We start from the raw sequence: 22,415 nt of genomic DNA, 5'->3' as shown, positions 1-22,415 counted from the left end.
TTCTGACTCATTCCCTGCTTTGCTGTAATGCAAGTGTCGAGGATGGAAGGATTTGTGAGTCCCACAAAAGAAACTTGGATGGATATACTGGAAGACCAATGCCACATGTGCCTTCCAAAGTGGAAAACCAAGAGGTTTTGTCTGCAAATAGATGTCTCAGCACATTTCTGACAGAAGAGTAAGTTGAAAGACATTATTATTTCAATCTCTGAAGAACAAAATAAAAAATAATACTTAAATGTGGTCACAAAGAACTCAGATGGCATGTTTGGTCCGTCTACTTCTGTCATGGGATTGTAGCAATGCTCTATTGGAACAAGTGGAAAATAGTAAAAAATAAATGATAACACCTGGTGTGTATGGCAGAATGCAAAAGCTGAGCTGTAGAGAATGTTAAGGGTCAGAAGTTGGTAGAGGCTGGGACTTTTTTCTCAGTCTAGACCTGAAGTTATTTCTATTAGTTACAGGGATCTGTCAGTCCTTAGGGATCCCTCTGAAGCAGTCTGTGGGTCTTGTGGGCTACTTTAGCAGTTGGAGTGCCAGGCCCACCCCTGGTCACACAATCAGTGTGTCCTGCCATGCCCAGGCAGATCAGTCTGCTGGGGAGCTGTATGGAGAGAAAATGCCCACTGAAAAAAGTGTACGGAGAGCCCAGGCAGAGGGCACCATGGCAGAAAAGAAAGGACAGTAGCCAAGAGGGATTAGCAGGAGAGAGAAGAAATGGATTGCAGAGCTCTTGAGATGGTGGCAGAATGCCCAAAATGTGATTTAAGCAGAGCACTGGATGCAAGCATTGAAGTCCAAAGAAGCTGTAGGTGTGTAAACTGGCTGTGTCACAGGGCACGTCGGGCAGCCACCTGTCTCCAAATCAGAAATCCAAGAGGACTCTGTGCATCTGCTCCCAAAGGTTGGGGCAGCCTGTGCTCACAGGGAGGTCCTGACATGGCCTGGGCACCTCCAGTTCTGCTTCACTGCTTGGCCAGAAGCACCACAGCCCGCATGGCTCTGTGTCCCAGTGCTGGGAAGGGCGGGACACAGGAAGCTGATGCTCTCAGCCCCACTCCCTCAGGGCCCATCCCATTCCCTGTTCCCAGAGCACACCTAACGCCCACGGATAGCATTTGGCTGCCTGCAGAGCTCAGCAAGGGCCAGGCTCTTTGAAAACAGGCCCTGGCTATGATAGAGGAGGTAGTGGGGATGGCACAGCCATGTGGGTTTTTTTAGTTAATGCCGCACGGTGGTTAAGGGTGTCTGCCCAGGGGAACCTCAGTATTAGGTCTTCCTCAGCCTGGAGAAGCTCAAGTGTACATTTTCCAACAGAGCAGCCTAATAAGCAGCCCATCTCTGGGAGAGGAGGAAACTTGGAGCTTGTTGTTGAAGCTAGATCTTGGCAGAATAAATTATACATGAGTCAAAGGGCCAGGAAGGGAGCAGCCAGGGGCAGAGTGACTGCAGCCTGGGGGCTACAACAGAGCTGGGAAGGTAATGAAGCCTGGCATATCCCCATCTCCATGGGGATGTTTCTCTGTTTCTCCATCTGAGCCCATGCAAAAGACAGTCCAAAACCAGATGTGAAGATTGGAGACTTTATTTCTTGGAAGGAGACATTAACCTTTCACCATAGGCCTAGGCTCCTTCATGTCCCTGAGTCTTTCTTGAGTGGCTCAGGGACATGAAGGAGGTCTTTTAAAACTGTAGGCCAGCTGCTCAGCTCATGAAAATCAGCATAAGACGTTGTGAAGAGGAAAAACTTTGGTACTGCTTAAAAGTTTAAAAGTACAAACAAGAACAGGTTATCAATGGTTACCTGTACTTGTTTGCACCCACTCAGGTCACTAAGGATAGCCAATTCTTGGACATGTGCTTTAGGCAGCAGGATATCATATAATACTTGGGTATTGGCATCACCACTGTCATGAGTTTTAAAATAAACTGCTGTTCTCGCTTTTTCATTTTTGAGGACATGGTTACAGGACTTTTATTTGGGGGAGACTTCTTCGGGATGGCTTCCAAATAAACAAATATTCCTAACTGCATTTCTCAATGAGCATCACACAGGACAGTGTAGGTCACAAAAGACTTTTGGGTGTCATCCAATCCAACTTCTTCCCCAGACTATTATCAAGTACAGCAAGTTTCTCAGGGCCTCATGAAGCTGAGCTTTGAATAGCTGCAAGAATTGAGACTCCACAACTTCATTGAGAAATCTCTTCTAGTGTTGGATTAGTCTCACTGTAAACATTTTTGTCCTCATCTAGACAGAATTTCCTTTGCTGCAACTTGTGATGATTGCCATTGTCCTTCCACTGTGCACCTCTGAGGAAGGTCTGGAACTGCCCTACCTTAGGTAGCTGATGGCAGGAATTAGGTGTCTCCTTGCCAGGGTTTTGCACTGACACAACCCCCTGCTAAGCATTGCCATTCAGAGGTGCCTCATCCTCCCCGCGCACTGTGGTTTGCTAGCTAGCACAGCATCCTGCTGGTTGTCTGGGGGAGCAACTGTCTAAGTCTGTGTTGGATTTCGCACTGCTGTGGCCTAATTATATCATATGCCATTGAATTTTCATCTATGCTCTCTATTCTCTTACAGTTTCTCCAATTCCTGTTTAAATTTGCAACATTGCCTGAGTAAAGAATCATATGGAATGTGGCCAGCTATTATTTTTTATTGAAAGAAGCAGATGCTGTGGAACAATTAAAAATCATTCTCAACACCATAAATGTTTCCAAATATAAGCAGATACTCAGAAATGAATGTACAGGAAAAGAGAATCTGTTTATTATGTTGTCACTTTATACAGCTAAACCATTTCTTTTGTGCTTTGTTTACACTGAGATATGGGTCCTTTGTAGGTAGCATTTGTACACCAGCTGTGTGTATAGTTCCCTCTATAAAGATTACAGAAGGAACACACAGGCTGCAATGAGGAAAAGGAGTTTCTCCTATAAAGTAAAGATACAAAAGATGTGCTGGACATTGTCTGTCTGTGATCCATGCAGAGATTCCTCATCAAATGTAATGTAAATGTGATCAGTCAGCTCCAGTGCCTCTGAATGGGTTACCTGGTCATTTAGTAAATGAACTGTGGTTTCAGGAGTGCCTCAGGCTGGTGTAGGCTGGTCCAGAAAGGTCTTGACTGAGCCTGAGCTAACAAACCCCAGTAAACTCATGTCTGCTCTTTGTTGCCACAGAAGTGGTGTTATACAAGAATAGCTATTGAGGGCTGACTGCATTACTTGGGACCAGCCAGTGTAAGAGTTCCTCAGCCTCCTGCTTCTGGGCTGGAGAGATCTGCAGTGGGTTTGGCTGCCTTTGAACCTTTCAGCTTATCATTTACACACTATTATGTCTGAGCTAAAAATCCCTTTCCTTTAAAATACTTTAGTCCTTTTCCATTAAACTTCCCATTTAAAGTAATTCATGGTTAGACATCTCTGTGACATGAATAGCGGAAAGTTGACTGTAAGGGCTTTTTCTTCTTATCTCCTAAGCTTTATCCCTTAAAATAAGCTGGAAACCAGAAGAAAATTTCAGGGAACATGCCTCTGTTAAATAGGGAACTACGGCTTGGTGGAAGTTGCAGCAAATAATTAACTTAAAGATAGTGGAGCTGCTCATGAGAGGAAGAATTTGAGAGTGGGAGCCTAACATGATTGTGGACCTTGTCCTACCAGACACGTACTGTGAAGATCCAGACAGAAGCTGGCATATCTCACATGTCAGCTGCTGTGGAGTTTTCCAGCTGTCCCACGGCTCAGCAGAGCTTCACCTACTGCAGAGTACTCAACCAGAGTACTCCTCTCCTCCCCTTAGCTGCAAGGTTAAAAGCCAGTTTCTCTGCCAGGTGAGTTTGCCAGTGCTCACTGCCAAATGATTTTTATCACCAGTTTTTTATACTTTGAAGAACAAGATGTATTTGGTATGATATAAAAAACAAAGTGAAAATCACATAGGAGCAGAGATTATGAGGAATATAAAAATTACCAGACCAAAACCCCCATACCTTATAAATACACATGGCTGGGAGATAGAAACTGGTGGTGAAAGCAAGACAATGCAATCCTCATGACAGCAAATCCATCAATAACACACAGTGCTTCTACACTGTAGTGCTTCATTTCTGGTCTGTTTCTTTCTTCCTCTCTCTTACATGAGCTAATTTGTTAGTGTTTGATTTAACAGTTTTCTGCAGGCTTTATCAGCAGTGGATTAAAAACCATTATATGGCATGCAGCATTGGCTCCCTTCTAGGGGAATCCAGTGGCTGATCTATACTAACAAGACCAGGTCTAACTTACAATATATACAAGCACTCAACCGCAATTCTGACTTCTTCAGAGTCTCTCTCTGAGGTGATTCAGCACTAAAAGATGTCTCTAAGAGTGTAAAAGTCTCTAATACTGCCTTTTTCTTCTTGAGCCAGAATTTTATAATTCCTTAAAGAAACCCAACCCCATATTAATATAACACACAATTACAAATGCTCATACCTGATGTACCATGCTGAATGTGTGTCATGTTAAATTAGCCTTTGGGGTGCTTAGAGCTGGTTCTTGGGCCTATGTGGTTCTCTGGAGATGCCAGCCCAGCTGTTAAAGACAGTGCTACTCCAGCACAAGATCTGACAACAGAACCTACTGTCACCCCTCCTTGTCTCTGACTACCTACACTTGTGCTGGTGACCCAGAAGTCTAAAGCCTATGCCAAATGTTCTTAGTAACTCCACAAGACTGGCTACGCACATTCTCACCTCGAGAACTTCCTAGGAAAACTACCTCAGGAAAACCAGAATGTTTTCCTGTATTTCCAGTATTGTTCTGAACTGTATTTCATTCAGGACAGGCAAATATCTTATTGGCAGTAAGAGCAAAGCTGTGCCTACTTTGTTTTAGAGAATCGATTCTTAATGTGGTATTTGCAGAAGTTATTCTGCTATTCTTTTCTAAATTAAATTGTCACCTGTGTGATGTCTTAGGTTTTAGCTTTGATGTTTTTCAGATTCTGTGCTGCTTTAGTGTGTAGTTCTGAACTTCATATTAAGGGATGGTAAGCTCTCTTTACAGAACAGGAAGACAAAACAATTCCTTCTCTAGCTGGGCACCAAGGACAACTGATCCAACTTTCAGGCCCAAGAGCATAAACAATGGCAGAATGAAGAGAGAAAAACAAGGAGGATGGGACTTCATCACCTAAAGCTATAATTAGACAATTAACTCCAATATGCAAATAGACCAGAACTTATAAAAGTGAGAGACTTCGTTACTAATCGTCCATTTTTGTGATCATTTTGGGTCCATCTTGGGTGTAGCCCTGGCTGGGCTCTTGTACTGCCCAAGGTGTATCCATTGAGGCCTTTTAATAAATACCTACTTTATTCTTCAACTCTGTCTAGCCCCTGTTCTAGGTCAGCCTTCACAAGGCATCAATGCAGCTTCCTGTACCAATATCCAGTTATTTTCTTAGGAAATAAGTGTCGATTACAATTCAAATATCAGTTTAAGAAAACGAAGACTCTTAAAAAGCAATTGGATATACAAAGTAAAATGTTGTAAGGCCACATTCTTTCTAAGGGTAATATCTAGGCTCCTGATGATACATCAGGTGGGGAAAATAATCAGCCACATCTCCAAGGAATGTTCCCTTCTTCTTCATTTGTATAATACTTTTCGGCCTACATGTAAAGACAGGATTTAAGACAGACACCACTTAATTCTTTAAGTCCAGAAGACCAGCTGAGGAATCTTACTTCTTTCGCTTCATTTTTTAAGTCACAAAGCCAGAGGACCATGGCTTTGTTTTATACTTTGCTACAGGACAAGGAGAACTTTTGTGGACATGATCTTTGAGAGAATCAATTTCAAGTAATATGTGTTGAAAGTTGTGGTGAAACATCCCCAGATGCTTTCTTTGTGTACCGACCCCTGCCATTTCAAAATCAGTCTTCCTTGAGCCAAAGGGCTGGGGTACCTGTTAAAGCAGTAATATCTTTTGTTTTACCTGGACTTTCTTAAAAACAATGATAAACTATAAATATATCTATCAGGGGTTAATTTTGTATCTCCCTGGGGACTCCTCCTTAGGCATTTTTTTTTCAGATCTGAATGATGATCTAACAATTCTTAATGGCCCTGTAGCACCTTCTCTTCCTCCCTCCCCCACCCTCCAAATATTTAGATTGCTGCCAAGCTCTGTTTTGTTTTCACTGAGTGCATTACTCCTCAAATTTCCTTAATGCGACCCATGGCATTTGCTAATGTACCTCACCTGCTTCTTTGAATTCAGCCTGGAAATCTGCCCTGCTCTTCTTTCAGCAGCTTTTCCCTCTGCTGCAGAGGGCTGTGCAGCTCAGGAGCAGTTGTTGAACTGCCATAAATTAGAGGTAGGTGTACTAGGGGAAATTGAAATGGATCCTGGTTTCCTCCAAACTTGAGTTGTGCAGGAGCTTCATGTGCTGCTGAGCTACCCCTGAAGCAAGAGTAAAAACTAACTACCATGAGAAAGCAGGGGCAGAAAGCTGGGAGTGGAAACCACCAATGTTGTCCCAAAGTAAGCCATCATTACTAATGAATCACACGTGTTTAATGATGTTCATTTGGGAAAAAAAAAAAAAAAGTAAAATGCTGAGTGTTCAGAGGCAATAAGGAGGAAAAGGTTAAAGAAATTATGCAGGAGTTAAGGAAACAGTTGCATTGCTACTCATGTAAAAGCTGGAACCACAGCTCTAGTTAGAAATGGATGAAAGATGTTTTTAAATTGTTTTGTAAGACACAAAAGGAGCTATTTATGGTATTTATTTTCTTTTTTCAGCTTGTGAAACTTGTGAAAAATTTGGCTCAATATTAGTTTTTCTCTTTTTAGTTTCTTCTTTTTCCAGTAAGAAAGTAATTGCAGGCGTATTATTATTTTCTTCCCTCTCACAACAAGCAAATATACAGTTTTCATTAATTCTGTACTCTTGAACTTTAGTCATTTGAGAAGGTAAGGATCAGGTTTTTAGGTTTTGTTTTTGTTTCCACTCCCCATCCTTGAATTTTGAAATAAAGTTTTCTGTCTACTTACTGAGATTTTGGGGGGTAAACTATGAACTTTGGCTATCATCTGAGACAGCCATATGCTGCAATAACAAGGTATAGTGTGAAGTTACTGCAGTGTATGAAGTAGTATTTGGAATATCACATGCACTTACATTTCCCAAAATGTAATATTAACCCATAGATTAAGTCAGTATAATTCCTTCCCATTGGTTCCAGAAAGCTTTGGATAGCTCAAAATATTCACTTAAGTATGTAATTTAAATGTAACTGAAAACAAAGAGGGGAGGAGCAAAAAGCTTCCAAAACTTCAGCATAAGGAGAGGAAACAGAAACAAACTCCAGTTACAACGAAATGCCTGTTTTCATCCTCATCTTTTCCTCATTGTTCTCACCTTGGCTGGCATAGACACAGCTTTAGCAATGATGCAAAATTTTGTTTCTGCCTTACAAGATAACATCCTCAGACTCCTGTATCTGTACTTCCTGAGAAATTTGTGGATTTGAATATGAGGCAGTCAATAGCCTGAGAAAGACTGGGCTGTTCATGAGTCAGGAGCCTCATTCTCAATATTTCCAGTCTAACCTGAAATGGATGGGACCAGAAATTGCAGAGGAAATCCTACTCCTAAGGAATTTCTAGAGAGAATTTGCAAATGGAGTTTAACTCCTAGAAGACTGAAAAAGGCCCTTTTCTTGTGCATGCTTTGTCTTGAAGCTTTTTAGATATGTGTATTATCATTTTAAATCTTGTTGCTGTCATTCCTTGTGACCTCCTTGTATTTCTCTACTTCAAAAAAATCACACTAGAAACTTTTCTGTCCTATTCTTGTTCTTGTCCCTTCTGGCAGCAAGCAGAGCTTTGCACTGGTTTGAGGAGGAGGAAGTACTGCTGCTCCTTCCCAACTAGCCCTGGCCTCACATGACCTGGAATGCTGTGGGATTAGCCAACACTCCTCAATTGATTTAATATCAGCTGAGCAGCATTTTCCTAAACAGTCCTGGTATTCCAGAAATCTTCACACTCAGCTTTTATCTCACCAAAATTTGCCAAAGAAAAAGTGGTCTCTCTATGGCCTGAACTCTAGCCCTGAGGAATTCAATACCTGCACCGATGTGAGCCAGTTCTCATCTTGTCATGGGACAATGTTTTATCTGGTACTGTCTATTCACACCCATTGTGAATAAACAATAATTCCCACTTGTTTGTTGGGAAGACCTTCTGTGATAAGAAAGAAGAGTAGTTCCAAGAAGAAAAAGAACTAATTGCAATAATCTATGGGAAGAGAGCTCACAGTTGGTCCTGCAGCAGTAGGAGATTTTCCTGTTTTTCTCTAGAGATTAGCATCAGGCTCAGGCAAAGTCCATTTTCCTTTGTCTTACAAATACTACTTGACTATAACATTGTACCTGCCGTGATGCTTTTAAGAAAGGCACCTATGGCACAATAGTTAAAGCAGCTCACTGGAAGCCTGGGGATGGTGACTGCACTTAAAATTCAGTGGGGAGTCTGCATAGGAAACTGCATCAACCTTCTTGGCAGCCCATACTGATCTGTGTCTGGGCTGCTGTGTTGCATCAGCTGGGATTTCTTCATTGTATTAGGGGCAAAATACTGGGAATAATGGCAGGACTAGATGCTATAGTTGTCTAGGAGGATTTCTTTACCTCAGCAATGGAAAAGGCATATTTTCTTGCAGGTGTCTGAATTCTCAGCAATAAGGGAAAGCTGAGAAGATGTACATTGTTTTGGTGCCTCAAAGGCTGCAGAGTTATGAAAAGTAACGTCTTTGTCAAAGACAGGGAGTCACAGTCCTTCCATGAGAGCTTATCTAGCATTGAAAGAACTGAGACTATGTGAGGAATTAATTGAGACAGAAGAAGCAAGATTGCCCCAAAATACGGTTCTCAATAAGGACATCCTCATTGCTCTGCATAGCTTTCTACATGCATTAGGTTTGAATCTTTTCTACTGAAATGTAAGTCGAGTGCAAAATTGTTTTAATAGGAGAAAAATTTATCCTATTCCATGGATTCTATTGGTCTGCATAAAGAAAAACCTGAGGGCATGGCATAAAATTGTGGAAGTCAGTAATGACAAATCTGTTTTCCTGTTCAGTGTTTTCAAAAAGTATTTATAAGGACAGATGGTGGGCAGCAGCAGAACATGTTCAGTTTTATCAAGACATTTGGCTAACAAGCACAGACTGAAATGCATTTCTTTCCATCTCGACTTAATAATTTTAATTAGAGGCAAAAGGTGTGGTAGGCTCATTGTCTGGAGGCGTATGTGCAATATTGTCTTGGTTGGGCAGGACTGGGTGGGAGAGAATATCACTGCCTCTAATTAAGGGTGGTGCATATCTGTGCAATCTCAGGGGTTTTTTTATTGTCTCGTAATCTAAAAAATGCAAATTCCAAATGTGCCCTTGCACAACATACACAGTGATACACTGAGGCTACGCTTTCAGTTAGTCAGAGAACAAAAACATGGCTACAAAATGTGTGCAAGTAATACTGTGCCACTGCAGAAGAAAGGCCTTTTAGCCAGTGGTGGGACATACATTTATTATCTTGAGGAGAACTTTTCAAAGCTACCTATGTAACTTAGCGGTCTCTGGAACTCATTCACTATTCAATATTCAAATGCTTTTGAAAATTTTACTTATTAATAAGTCATTTTGAACTTTATATAATCTCTCTGTAAGAACATCAAAGTGTTCTGGAAGTGGTAATTAGGAATCATATGCTCTAATCAGGTCTAATGGTGTTCATTTACCCTACTTATCTCTGGCCATATTGTAGCTTTTTTGTAAAGGTGCTTGCACAGATGATGTGCATTTTGTCCTTTACCAGCTCTCCAAGCCCCAACCCAGGAACTGCTTCCCCTGCTTTTGGGTGCTGCAGTGGGAGGCATGCCAGTATTGGGCTGGTCCCAAAAGGAAGCACTGACATGAGATTCATGGCCTGAGGAGACGTGGCATGACATTCCTGTGTATCCCCTCTCTCAGTATGGATTATGGAAATATTCAAAATGCCTTCATCTCACAAGCATCCTTTTGTTAAGACCTGTGTGCTTCTAAGATTTTCTGTGAAAAGCTGTTTTCTTGCTTTGTCATCATAGTCCTCATTTAAATGTCTATCTGATACATCTGCTACAAAGAAAGGTCATAGTATTTATGCAGAGTACCTTCTATTCTGGGCTGCATCAAAAGAAGTGTGACCAGCAGGATGAAGAAGGTGGTTCTGCCCTTCTACTCCACTCTCATGAGAACCTGCCCAAAGTACTGTGTTCAGGCCTGGGGACCCCAACATAAGAAAAAATGGATGTCTGGAGGAGGGTCATGAAGATGATGAGAAAGGCCAGTTCTCCTAAGAGTGAAAAGGCTGAGATTTGGGCTTGGAGTTGGGCCTGGAGAAGAGAAGGCTCCAGGGAGACTTTGTAGCAGCCTTTGGGTACTTAGAGGGTGCCTAGGTGAAAGCTGGAGAGGGGCTTTTTTACAAGGGCAAGAAGTGATAGGACAAGGGGGAAGGCCTTTAAACTGAAATAGAGTAGGTTTAGATTAGATATTAGGAAGAAATTCTTTGCTGTGAAGGTGGTGAGGTACTTAAACAGGTTGGCCAGAGAAGCTGTGGATGTCCCATTCTTGGAAATGTTCAAGACCGGGTTGATGGGGGGCTCTGAGCACCCTGGTCTAGTGGAAGGTGTCCACGCCCATGTCCTGGGTGTTGGAACTAGATGATCTTTAAGGTTCCTTCCAGTCCAAACCACTCTAAGATATGATTCTAAATATAAATCTGCCTCCAATTTAGTGAACCTATTTGTTTCCTGTGATAGTAAATCTGTAAACCAACAAAATAATTTATTTCATAAGATCTTACTGAATATTTTCCCTTACTGACACTGAATAATTTCCCTTACTGACTGAAGTTCACATCTTGCAAACTATATAAGGACTGTTATCAGCCTTGTGGCTGTAAAAAGGCAACACTTCTATCAGTCATTCTTTTACTGCCTTTTAGTTGCTACTGTTTAGAGGAAAGTTCAGTTCTCTGTGCAAAGCTGCCAGAATTATGTTCCTTTATGACTAGAAACTTGTCTTTGTGTCCCTTGTGAGTATAAGTCTCTGAGATTTGCAAGTGGTAGGGTGCACTGCACTGCATTTCATCACTACCCACTGGGGACGAATCCTCAGCGGCGAAGCACAGCCTGGATGGCCCTTGCTGCCGGGACTCTGCATCTCAGGGCAGTAGCTTGAGCAATAGGAGATTCCCTGCGCACTGTTCAGATGGGAGTACTGAGGTTTTGTGCCCATGCACGGCTCACAAATTGCATCAACTGCCTGGCAGGATTAATGGTCGAGTCCTTATAGTCTCCCAGGCAAATGCTATGTGGTCCAATAAACTATTGTGGTTTGTTACATAATACATACTTTCAAATTTTAAGTACATAGTTAGGTTTTGGCAAGGAGGATAGATAAATTGCCTGATTACTAGATATATCAGAGTAGTGAAAGAAAAAAAATCCAATTTCCATCACTTCTTCCTTCTAACATAGGCCTTTTCGTGATGCCTTGTGAAGGCTGACCTAGAACAGGGGCTAGACAGAGTTAAAGAATAAAGTAGGTATTTATTAAAAATGGATACACCTTGGGCAGTACAAGAGCCCAGCCAGGGCTACACCCAAGATGAACCCAAAATGGTCACAAAAATGGACGATTAGTAACGAAGTCTCTCACTTTTATAAGTTCTGGTCTATTTGCATATTGGAGTTAATTGTCCAATTATAGCTTTAGGTGATGAAGTCCCATCCTCCTTGTTTTTCTCTCTTCATTCTGCCATTGTTTATGCTCTTGGGCCTGAAATTTGGATCAGTTGTCCTTGGTCCCCAGCTAGAGAAGGAATTGTTTTGTCTTCCTGTTCTGTAAAGAGAGCTTACCATCCCTTAATATGAAGTTCAGAACTACACACTAAAGCAGCACAGAATCTGAAAAACATCAAAGCTAAAACCTAAGACAACATCTGAAATTCAGGTATATGATCAAACCTGTAGAAAGAGGCAGCTACATTTTGTTGCAATGGCAGCCCTTGGGGAAGTGCCAGTCCTTGACCTCTGAAAAAGATACATGAACAATATTCCTAATATCAAGCCACCTGCACTTACCAAACCATAACAATACTGTGTAGCTTACCTGTGCTGGTTACCTAAGTTGTTAGAGGTCAATTATAACCAAAAACAAATTAAAGAGAGATCAGAGGGTATAATAACTAAATCTGAGAATTTCAGTCTTGGTTTACTTTGCTTGTTTTGGGAGGACATTATTTTTAAAATGGCTGTATATTAACACATGTGGAGGCACACATGCTTTTCTCTGTTCAAAGTTTTTAGATAAGAAGCTCAATGCCATCAAGATCCTTGGTTGTTGCTTTGTGATCCTAGATCAGCAAGCCCTCGCGGTTTACAGCAGATGAGCTTCTCATTCTCTGAGGAATTGTTATGGGCTGGTGGATGCAACTCCAGCACCAAACTAGGTATGGAGGCAGGCCTGAACTCTTCCCTAGTGTGCTATCCCATGTCTTTCCTGAGAGGCACAGGGCCAATCTCTGAAAAAAAGAATTTCACTTGTGGCTTCTTTCTGCTGCCTTCTGGATGTGAACTCAAGGAGAGTGGGGGGGGGGGCGGTCTCCAATAAACTGTGCCACTGTTCTGGGGAGGCCACAGTTATTAACAGGAGAATTAAAAGGACAATTCTTTTTAACTGTGTGTCTGTTGGTTACATTTGATTGGAAGACCAGGTCAATGTGCTAAAACAATTTAAATTTCAATAATATAATATCATTTAGTGTTTTATAACGCTTAAAGTGCCTATAAGACAATTTTTTGATGGAAAGCTGTTTTACAGACAACGTAGTCTATGTTTCATGGTTCTTCTATTTGTAACTCCTTAAAAGTCATTCTAATACATAAAAGAGTAATTGTAGATGTTAGTGTTGATATCCGAGTTCTAGATAATAAAAACCCATGTTCAAGTGCAATACATTGCTCTTAATTGAGGAAGTGCTCTTGATGTAAAGACCCCTGGATTCATGACTCCTGACAAGGGCAAACTTTCTGCACAATATGTTTTCTACATGTTTTGAAAGCCTACTTCTGTAAACAGGAAACTTCACATTGCTCCAATGCTTCACATTGCTATAGGCAGACCAACACATGCATGGAGGTTTGTAGATCCAATCTGAACAGCACAGCTGGCGCTACTCCATTACCTTGAGAGGAGCTGCTTTGGTTTACATGTGGTGAGATGCTGGCTCTGAGCATCCAGTGAGGTTCATGAGATTAGCTAAGATGAAAATGTAGATTTTACTGGCTTACAAGAGTAGGAAGGATATATCTCCTAGAGGGTGTGTCTGATCAGTTATATTTTATAGATGTTGTGTACTGTTTTTGCAAAGACAGATAAATGCTTTGCTGGTAACAAACCTGTCTCACCCCATCTAATCACCTGGAATAAAAGCTGTTGAAAAGAAATTTTCTCATTCCTGTATGTCAGAGTATCAACACAAACCTTAACCTTTCCTGGGAATATAGCAGTCTTGTCATTACTTGTTCTTGTTGCTTCTCTTACTGATAGTGTCCCAATATCAGTAAATAAATATCTTCCCAACCATAAGCTGATTTATGGGTAAATGAGTCAGATTTTGCACAGCCTCTTTTCCTGCCTCGTGCCCTTAATTCAAGCAATATACCACTCTGCAAATAGATGTTCTGACTTCATACCACCATTATGGATGTGTCAGGTCAGCATTGGATGCCAAGCTAGTTCACAGGCTGCTATGCAAAAGGCAGCATGTGAATTACCTGTAAATTTATTTTATCTAAGCTGTAATTAAAACAAATCAGCTGGTTTTGTTTTAGGTGATAGGAAAATAATGGATATTCATTGTTTTGGGGGATGTAAATTCTGGAGTTTTGCCTTTCTGCTGTTGCCTGGGGCTGAGTAGTGGCATGGATGATGGATCTGTTTCAATGCTGTGAGAGTGGCTACCTAATGCAGGCCATGGGACATGAACTACAAACTGCTAGCTGTACCCTAGCTACTGCTTTGTGGGTTCCACAGGGGTTCTACTTCTTCCACTGCTGCTAAAGAAACCCAAAGGCTCTGAAGTTCCTGTTCTCTGGCCACCTGTCTTCCTTGGTATTGGGCTCTCAGAGCAGCCCTTCTAAAGTCCAGGGCTCCAGCTGTGCTAGATATCCTTCTGGAGAGCTTCCCAGCTCAACTCTGAAAGCAACAGCTTGAGACTGAGCTTGTTGTCTCCTTTCCACCCCATTCATTCCCTCCAGACAGGCTGAAAGGAGGGCAAAGTCTGCAGAGGATGGTGCAGTAAACAGTAAACAGTTTTGGAGGTAAAGAATTCTTGTGTGTCTGCATGTTGACAAGTATCAGGTAAAGTAATTGTCTGTGATTGACAATGAACCCTGCATAATGCAGGGAAGGAAGACTTCTGGCATGGGGAATGCTGTGCACTCACATGACGTCACCTTGAAAGGGAGCAGGATAACAGCTGGACATCATTCCTTTAGGGAGAAGAAAAAGGAAAATGGTCAACCTGCGAGAAGCCATCAGGGTAGAAACCTAACAAGAACTCTCTGTGATAATACAGTGATTAAGGACAGCAAAATATTTATTTTTTCGTTTTATTACAGCTGACAGAATTACTTCCTACAGGAAGAGTAGGGTTGATGCATGGGTGCAATGCATTAGCTATGCCTCTTTCAAAAACTGGGCTGGCACATTCAGGCTCTCAGAGGCTCTGACTTGCTCATGGCTCTCTTTCCCTCTCACACACATCCAGTACTGACTGCCAGAAATTCCTATTCACTGTTCAGTCTCTCTGGCTTCATCTTTTTTCATGTACAATTGCTGGTTTTACTTCCAGTGCTCTGCAACTATTACATCAGAGCACAGGCTGTTGGGTGTATAGGCAGTGGTGGTGCTGACCAGGCATAAACCAGAACATTTATGTTCCACTAAGTACCACATCCCTAATCCACTCATGTCCATGCAGCACATACTGCATGTGCAGCTTATAGAGCACTGCAGAAGTATTTGGCTCTCCTCATACTATGTTGCACAGGCAGCTTTCCTTCTGGCATGATCTCATGTTTTGTGCCTTGGAAAAAGACCATGTGTAGGGCAGGACAGCTGACTGGGAGCCCCCAGAGAGGAGAACTCTACAAATTTGACTAAACTAGCTCTGAAGGGTGAACAGTGAAAGTTGGCAGCTAAGGTAACTTGCATAGCACACACTAAAAGCTAAGGTAATATACAAAGCACGGGGCAGATTTTCCCATACAATTAATTTAATTCCATTAACTGATTTAATGGTGAATTGTCAGAGAGAAGTCTAAAACAACCTAAGTAAATAGAATTGATTGCTCTTGTTGACTTCTGCAATTTTATTTTTTAATATTCTTGTTTCAGGTATAGATTTCAGCTATCAGGAGTATATGAACAAAGCAACCATTTGACTAAGTTTTATATCAGATGTACAGGAAGCAGAAAATTTAAGCATTTTTGTGACTTAAGAGACTAAGGAAACACTTGTATTAAAAAAATACCTTCTGTGATGTAAATTCGTATATTCAGTTATTTATCATCCTTATTATTGTGTGATATATGAACAACATGGTGAAGTCATATGAGGGGTGTTTCCTAGATTTTTACACTCAGGTATATAATGTATATTTATGTAATTGGCATGCCCAAAACATTAATTATATTATGTGAAGTAAACTCTATATTTTGGGAGAGAGAATTCAACTTGAGTAAAGCATAATAGCCATTAAGGTAATTTCTGTAATTTAGAAAATGCTTCTTTCATGAAATTCTGTCACTAGTACCCAAAAGTGAAGTGTAAATTATGTTATGGCAAGCTGGTTGCAAAAGCAATTGGCAGTCTATATTCCTCCCAAAATAAGAAAAGAAATACAGGACACGATAAAGTAACTGGAACAAATAATCAAATTTTGAAACGTCTTACAGGCTGAAAATACTAACCTCTATTCAGTGAAAAGAAGATAACCAGTGTTTATCATCAGTCTATGTTAATTTTCTGTCTGCATAACTATCCTTCCTTTCAATGGCTCTCAACTTGTGTTCCAACCAAAACGAAGGAAGGACATGGATGGTATGTTCTCCAAGGGAAAACTGGTATCTTGAACAGTCAGGAATGATTTTGAAGTGGGATGAGTCTGTAGAACATGTATAAAATACAATTAATGTGAGAGGCTTTAGAAAAGTTACGAAACAACTGCTGAGATGAAGACAGTAGTGAAACTGAGGGAGTGGAAGCTGTTATTCTTACTAGAAAAAGGCTAATGTTACATCTGTCTGTAGTCAAGGCAAAAAGGAAGACCTGGGAAGAGAAGTTGTAGGCAAGTAAGGCTCACCTCAGCCCTTAAAAAGAAAGATCAGGGAGCATGAATCTTGGGGATCATTTCCAATTACATAAAGATAGAAAGACAAACCAAGGGTAAATCCTTGACAAACCTGACTGCAGTCTGTGAGGAAATTACGATGTATTCTAATGGGAGGAGCAGGCTAGATGGTGTATTTATTGACTTTAGTGAAGATTTTGACATGTCAGACGCAAATGAGAAAACTGAGTCTCTCTGAGCTGGCCACAGCTATGGCCACAAACTGGAGATTCAGACGGGACATGACAAAACCATTTCCACCAGGATGGCAGTGCAGCACTGGAAGAGGCTGTCTGGGAAGGCAAGGGGGTCTCAGTCCTTGGATGCTTACAGGACTTGACCAAAGTCACAGCTGACCTATCAACCAGCGCTGGTGCTAGTCCTGCTTCCAGAAAGAGGGTGGAGCTGACGACCTTCACAGGCCTCTTTTAAGCAATGCTTCTGTGACTGTGTGCCTGCCAGTGATCTTCAAGCAGCACCTCAGCAAAGGCAGCTCAGTGAGCTACTCTGAGCATGACACCTTCATTACTTCATGTAGCTTAGTGCAGACGCATGGCAGGACCCTGCTTCAGACTTAGGCCTTTGCTATTGCCATTGTGACATTCCTGGCTCAACTTCAACAGCCCTTTGTGTGGCTGTAAGGACTGCTGAAGTTCCTTGTACTGGACTGCCATGGGCATCCACATGCCAGGTAAGCCCAGAACGGAACTTAAGGCTCCCTCTTCCCTCTAACCATTTGTTATGTGCAGCATCAAAGGGAGAGTGGGCTTCCTCAAGGCATCTGCATCATCAAGTACTGCTCCCTCCCTTCGTGCAGATTTGCAGCATAGGGCAAGGCTGGGTGGAGCACTGATCCTTCCAGTCCTGTCCCCGTGCCTGCCCCAGCTCACAGCACACAGCACACAGTCCCCTGCAGCTACGAGGGGACCACGACACTGAGGGACACCGAGACCCAGATGTGCTTCATAGGTTGTTTGGGCAACATTGCTCCCTTGCTGGGGAGAAAGCTGGGAAGCAACAATGCAGCAAACACGAAGTGATTCACCAGTTCTCTGCACACATCTCAGGCAATATTTGTGCTGCAGCAAAAACACCATTTAATTTTGCTCTACAAAGTACTTATAAAATTAGCAACAAAGAAACACCATTTTTTTTGTTTTAACTTTGAAGAGCTACGAATGGCTGTTTCAGGCTGCCCAGATATTGCCTGCATTGAGTTGTTTACTGCAACACAGCGTCTTATTCTTCACTGACTAACTTTCCTCATAGAGACTGCCAAGCACAAATTAGGTCAACCTAAGCGGCAGTATGAAATGCAATTTGCCAAAAAACTTCTCTTAATTAGTGCTATTATTCAGGGTGGGGAGAGCTTAGCTCACAGTGTAGGGCACTTTGATAGAGAGAGATGCTTTCTAAAGAAAGGTGGATCTAACACTGGATTTCTGCCCAATATATTTTGAAATTTTGATTGCAATCTTTTATGACCAGAGTGAGGACTGTAATTTGTGCCTGTAGGGTGCTCTGCATAGCACTACCAAACTGCAATAATACAACAAATAACAAGCTAATCATTCTTATGGACAACACCCTCTTGCAACTAGAATCAGCCATTCTAGGTCTTCAAGCACTCTGTGTCAAAGCCACAGAAGTGTTGGTTCCCTCCCAAGAGATTGTTTCCCTCCTGCCTGAAGCACCATAAGTGCATTGCTGCCTCTGCACAGCCGCTCCTGTTGGGCTCCTGAGCAGGACCTTGCATCCTTCCCACTGAGGCTGTGTCCCTGGGCTCAGTTCAGGAGCCCACCTTGCAGGGGATGCAAAAGACAGATCAGAATGGCTTCCAGAGACCAAGCCCCCACAGGGCTGTATGTGATGTTATGGGCATCTTAACCCTCAGATAGGCCTGGGACTAAAGAGGTCATTAAGTTAGTTTGATACCTCTGAAGACAGTCAATTCAAGAGAAAATTGTGCTAGCCCAAGCAGGATCTGGATGAAGAGATTTCTACTTTTTGTCACTGAGCAACTTTGACATTCTCTCACCTCTCCCCTGCAGTCAGTATAAGACACTGACCAATTTTGCTTAAATAAAAGGAAAAACACTAGCCAAGGCTTTAATTTCTGCTGCTTGCTGAGATTTCACACTTACCATCCATCTCCCATCTGGAGTGAATTAAATGATTTACATTTTTCCATGTACAAATTCTGGTGTGTACTGATGCAGGATAAGTTACTGATTAATAATTCTGATTAATATATAATACACTGATGAGAATCTCCTGGAGTAAAAGGCTAAATATAGTATTAGTGAGTATAGACTGTAATAAATATCATACAAGTGCCAACATGAAAAAATATGCTTGGGAACACCCAACAAAGCTCCAAAAATCAATAATTTTTGTACTCGCTTTGCATGAAATAACTAATTTCTGAAAGCAGTCTAGCTACATTCAGGCAGTATTGCAGTCAAGCTAATAAAGCTTTGGGAGAGGCATGATAATAGGATAATGTATGCAAATTAAAATTCCACTGGGTAAATTCATTATAGTGCACAGAAGAACAGAACCCCATATATAGCAGAACCCCACATCTGTACAAAAGTAAAGTCCTTCCCTAAGTGTTAAAATATTGTCTAAGTGTGGCATAAACTTTGTGCTGATCAATCACACAGAGGTTTTTGGGTACCATTATCATCATAAGAATTGCATTTTAGATGGAAAATCATGTTGCTTTTGGGATAAAGCACCCATCTTCTACTGAAATCTCAACATCTGGACAGTACAGCAAGCCTCAGGGTTTGCTGCAGTTCTTATCTTGGCCTGACATACTGAGAAGAAGTGTTGTCACATATCCTAGGAGTTGGACTGCATCAGTGATCATATTCTTTCAAAACCTTAGAAGACACCCGTTTTAATAATTAGTGTGGAAGAGCAAAGCAAATCTGGTTATAAAATGGTAACAGCAATGAAGGGTTAAAAATGTTATTTGAGTTCATTACCTAGGTAATAACTTATTTAGACTTAGTTTTGTAGAAGGTCTGCAACTATGGCCACTAGAAGCTTGTCACAAGATGTAATGTTGTATGCACATTTTAAAACTACCATCATTTGAATTTATCAGTGACTACTGTGCATCCAGTTAGCAAGAATGAATGTGGGCAACTTAGAATTAAATCTATAAATTCATATTCAATAGGCAGATTTCAAAGGCCTAATCTTCAGATGAAGAAACCTTGAAGATGGATTCAAAATCTCTCCCAGACCCCTCTTCAGGCAGGAAACAGTTGCCTCCTGGATTTTCAGCTTTCATTCATAGGTGAAAAAGGAGGATCAGAAAAGGAATGGGATCTTACTGTGTGGTCTGGCCTGAAGCATCTTTATGCCCTGGTAATGAGTTCAGTTCTGTTAATGGAAATTGAAAGACTTAGAGTGTCTTGAGCAGTGATTAAAACTCAGACATCAGGAAGAAATAATGAAACTATATTCTGAGAACTTAAAAAGTATAGTCAAAGGACTTATTAAGAGATGCTCACCAAAAAAGCCAATGTTAATAACTAATTTTCAGTGACCTCACAATAACCTGCTTTCTAGTAGTGTGGAAAACGGTAAAAAACGTTGATTAATTCTGCAAGACCAAGTGGGCATTGTATATTTAGTTTAGTGAAAAATATTTTACGGAAAATACTGCATAGTTGTGCAAAAATAGGCTGTTCTGTAAATACTAACATTAAAAATGCATCCTTATTTTTTAATTTTATTGTTGAGGCATAAATTCATCAAAATAGATGTTAATTGATACTTCTCCTGCAGTTTTATTCCTGACTTTATCAGGTTATGTAGACATGGTACTTAGGAGCATGGCTTAATGGTGAGCTTGGCAGTGCTGGGTTAATGGTTGGATTTGATGATCTTTAGGGTGTTTTCCAACCTAAATGATGCTATGATTCTACCTTTGTTTTTACAGAAATGCTTCTAAAACAGATCTGTCATCTAACTGACCACAAGTGAATGTTTCACAGAGAAACAAACCCATTTCTACTTTGATCACAGGCTGTGAAGCAGTTTTGTGCTCACAGTATATACATTTTCCCTTTTATGTAAATCTACCTATCCTCTCTGATAAAATAAAATCTACCTATCCTCTCTGCATCCTCTCTGATAATGCTGTAAAAGCAAAATATATCATATGCTTAGAAACACAGAGCCTCCTTGCTTAAGCTGACAGCCTTTTATATTAGTTTAAAAATCAATCTTTCCCAAACTGAGAATTAGCCAGCTACACAATAATGATCAGTTTTGTAATTTGTGAAACATGTGTCAAATCTAATAACTAAAGTCTGCCTGAACAAAAGAATGTGTTCAAAAAGATTAGTGGATTATTGAAGGCTCACACAGTCTGATGCCACTTTTCATGCTTCTTGGGCAGCTTTTAGCATGTCTCAGCTGCTGCCAGTCAACACGTGCTCTTTAAGCATGGAAAATAATGCAGGAGTTTATAGGGGAGCAGTGCTGATGCTTTGATTGAGATGGCTATTTGGTGAGCTGGAGATGTAAAAGGCTTTCCTTTTTCATCAGAAGGATTTTCTACAAAGCCTGGGAGAGATCCTGTGCTTCAGTTAAAACAAACCCAGTTAATACCTATCATCCTCATGCAGCTACTGACTGCAGCAGGCTTAACCAGCAGCTGCTGATGCACTCTCACAGGTGCCTGTCAGGCACTGTACATGCTGCTCTTCATTCAGACCTGCCTTAGAAGCTGCTGCCAGAGGGACAAGGTGCTCCTGGCGCTGGCAGCTCAGCAGCACAGATAGTACTGCTCAGGGCGCATGTCCTCAGCCAGAAAAAGAGAAGGGTCAGTGTTAGGCTAGCAAACACATGGACCAAATGTTCTCTCATAACTACAAGAAGACCAGTAGAATTACAGTACTCCTGCCTTATGATGTGTGGACGGTTTAATTGGCACTGCATCTTCAATAGCCTGATTTGATATACTTGCAGGAGCACTTCTAAGTGATGGCAACTGTCTATTTGGTGTGACATCATCACCCACAGCACACTCAGATGCTGGGATATTGATAGTTTTGACAAGAGGCTTTAAAGGTTTGAGTTAAAATGGTACCCTCTGCCTTGCATGATTCATCTGCCCAACCAGTTTTGGGAATTCTGTGTGGGAATGTTGAGACTATTCAAAAACTATTGTCCTTAAACTTGAATTCTTCTTTGAAAGAAGGTTTCTGAGGACTAGTGGTACACACTTTGCTGGTGCCGATTTTTCATGTGGCAAATATCTAACTTGTAAACATTTCAGTGCATAAGAAAAACCCCTGTCATCTCATGTGTGGTATCACTAATGCACAAAATATTAAGACAGGTGTAATCCCAGAGAGACAGATTTGGATGTGTTTTCCTAGCCACATTTTGCTGTCTTTCCATATTCTGTGTACTACTGTGGGTAGCTGACATGCAGGTAAGTTGTCATTAACTTGTCTTGAAACTTCAGGGTCTCACTGTGTTGCCCAGAACGTGCAGAATGCTTGCAGAAATCCTTTGCAGTTAATCTAAACCTAAAACCACTACTGTTGCAATTTCAGTTTCAGCTACTGTCCTGCAATCCACTGTTGCATCAGGTGATTGTGGGACTATTCTCCTTTATTTCTGTGCATGAGCAATTTACCAAACATGAGATTTATTTAAATATTGCTTATAGTTTATTTTAAGTATTGCTTTTGGCATTATTACTTATTAAGTTCGGAAAAGAAATACAACCACTTCTGCCAATGCAAGAATGGACAAGTTGTGAGATAGTCTACACTGATGCTATCAAGTTCCTGCAAATCACTGAGTGATTGCCAGCTTTCATACTTTCTGTATGCTGCTTTGAAAAATTGACTTCTGAAAACCTGTTTTGCTT

This window comes from Motacilla alba, chromosome 4 (assembly GCF_015832195.1).
Source record: "Motacilla alba alba isolate MOTALB_02 chromosome 4, Motacilla_alba_V1.0_pri, whole genome shotgun sequence".
Taxonomy (NCBI): Eukaryota; Metazoa; Chordata; class Aves; order Passeriformes; family Motacillidae; genus Motacilla; species Motacilla alba.
The sequence above is the reverse complement of the archived record's forward strand: the minus strand, read 5'-3'. Positions refer to the sequence as shown.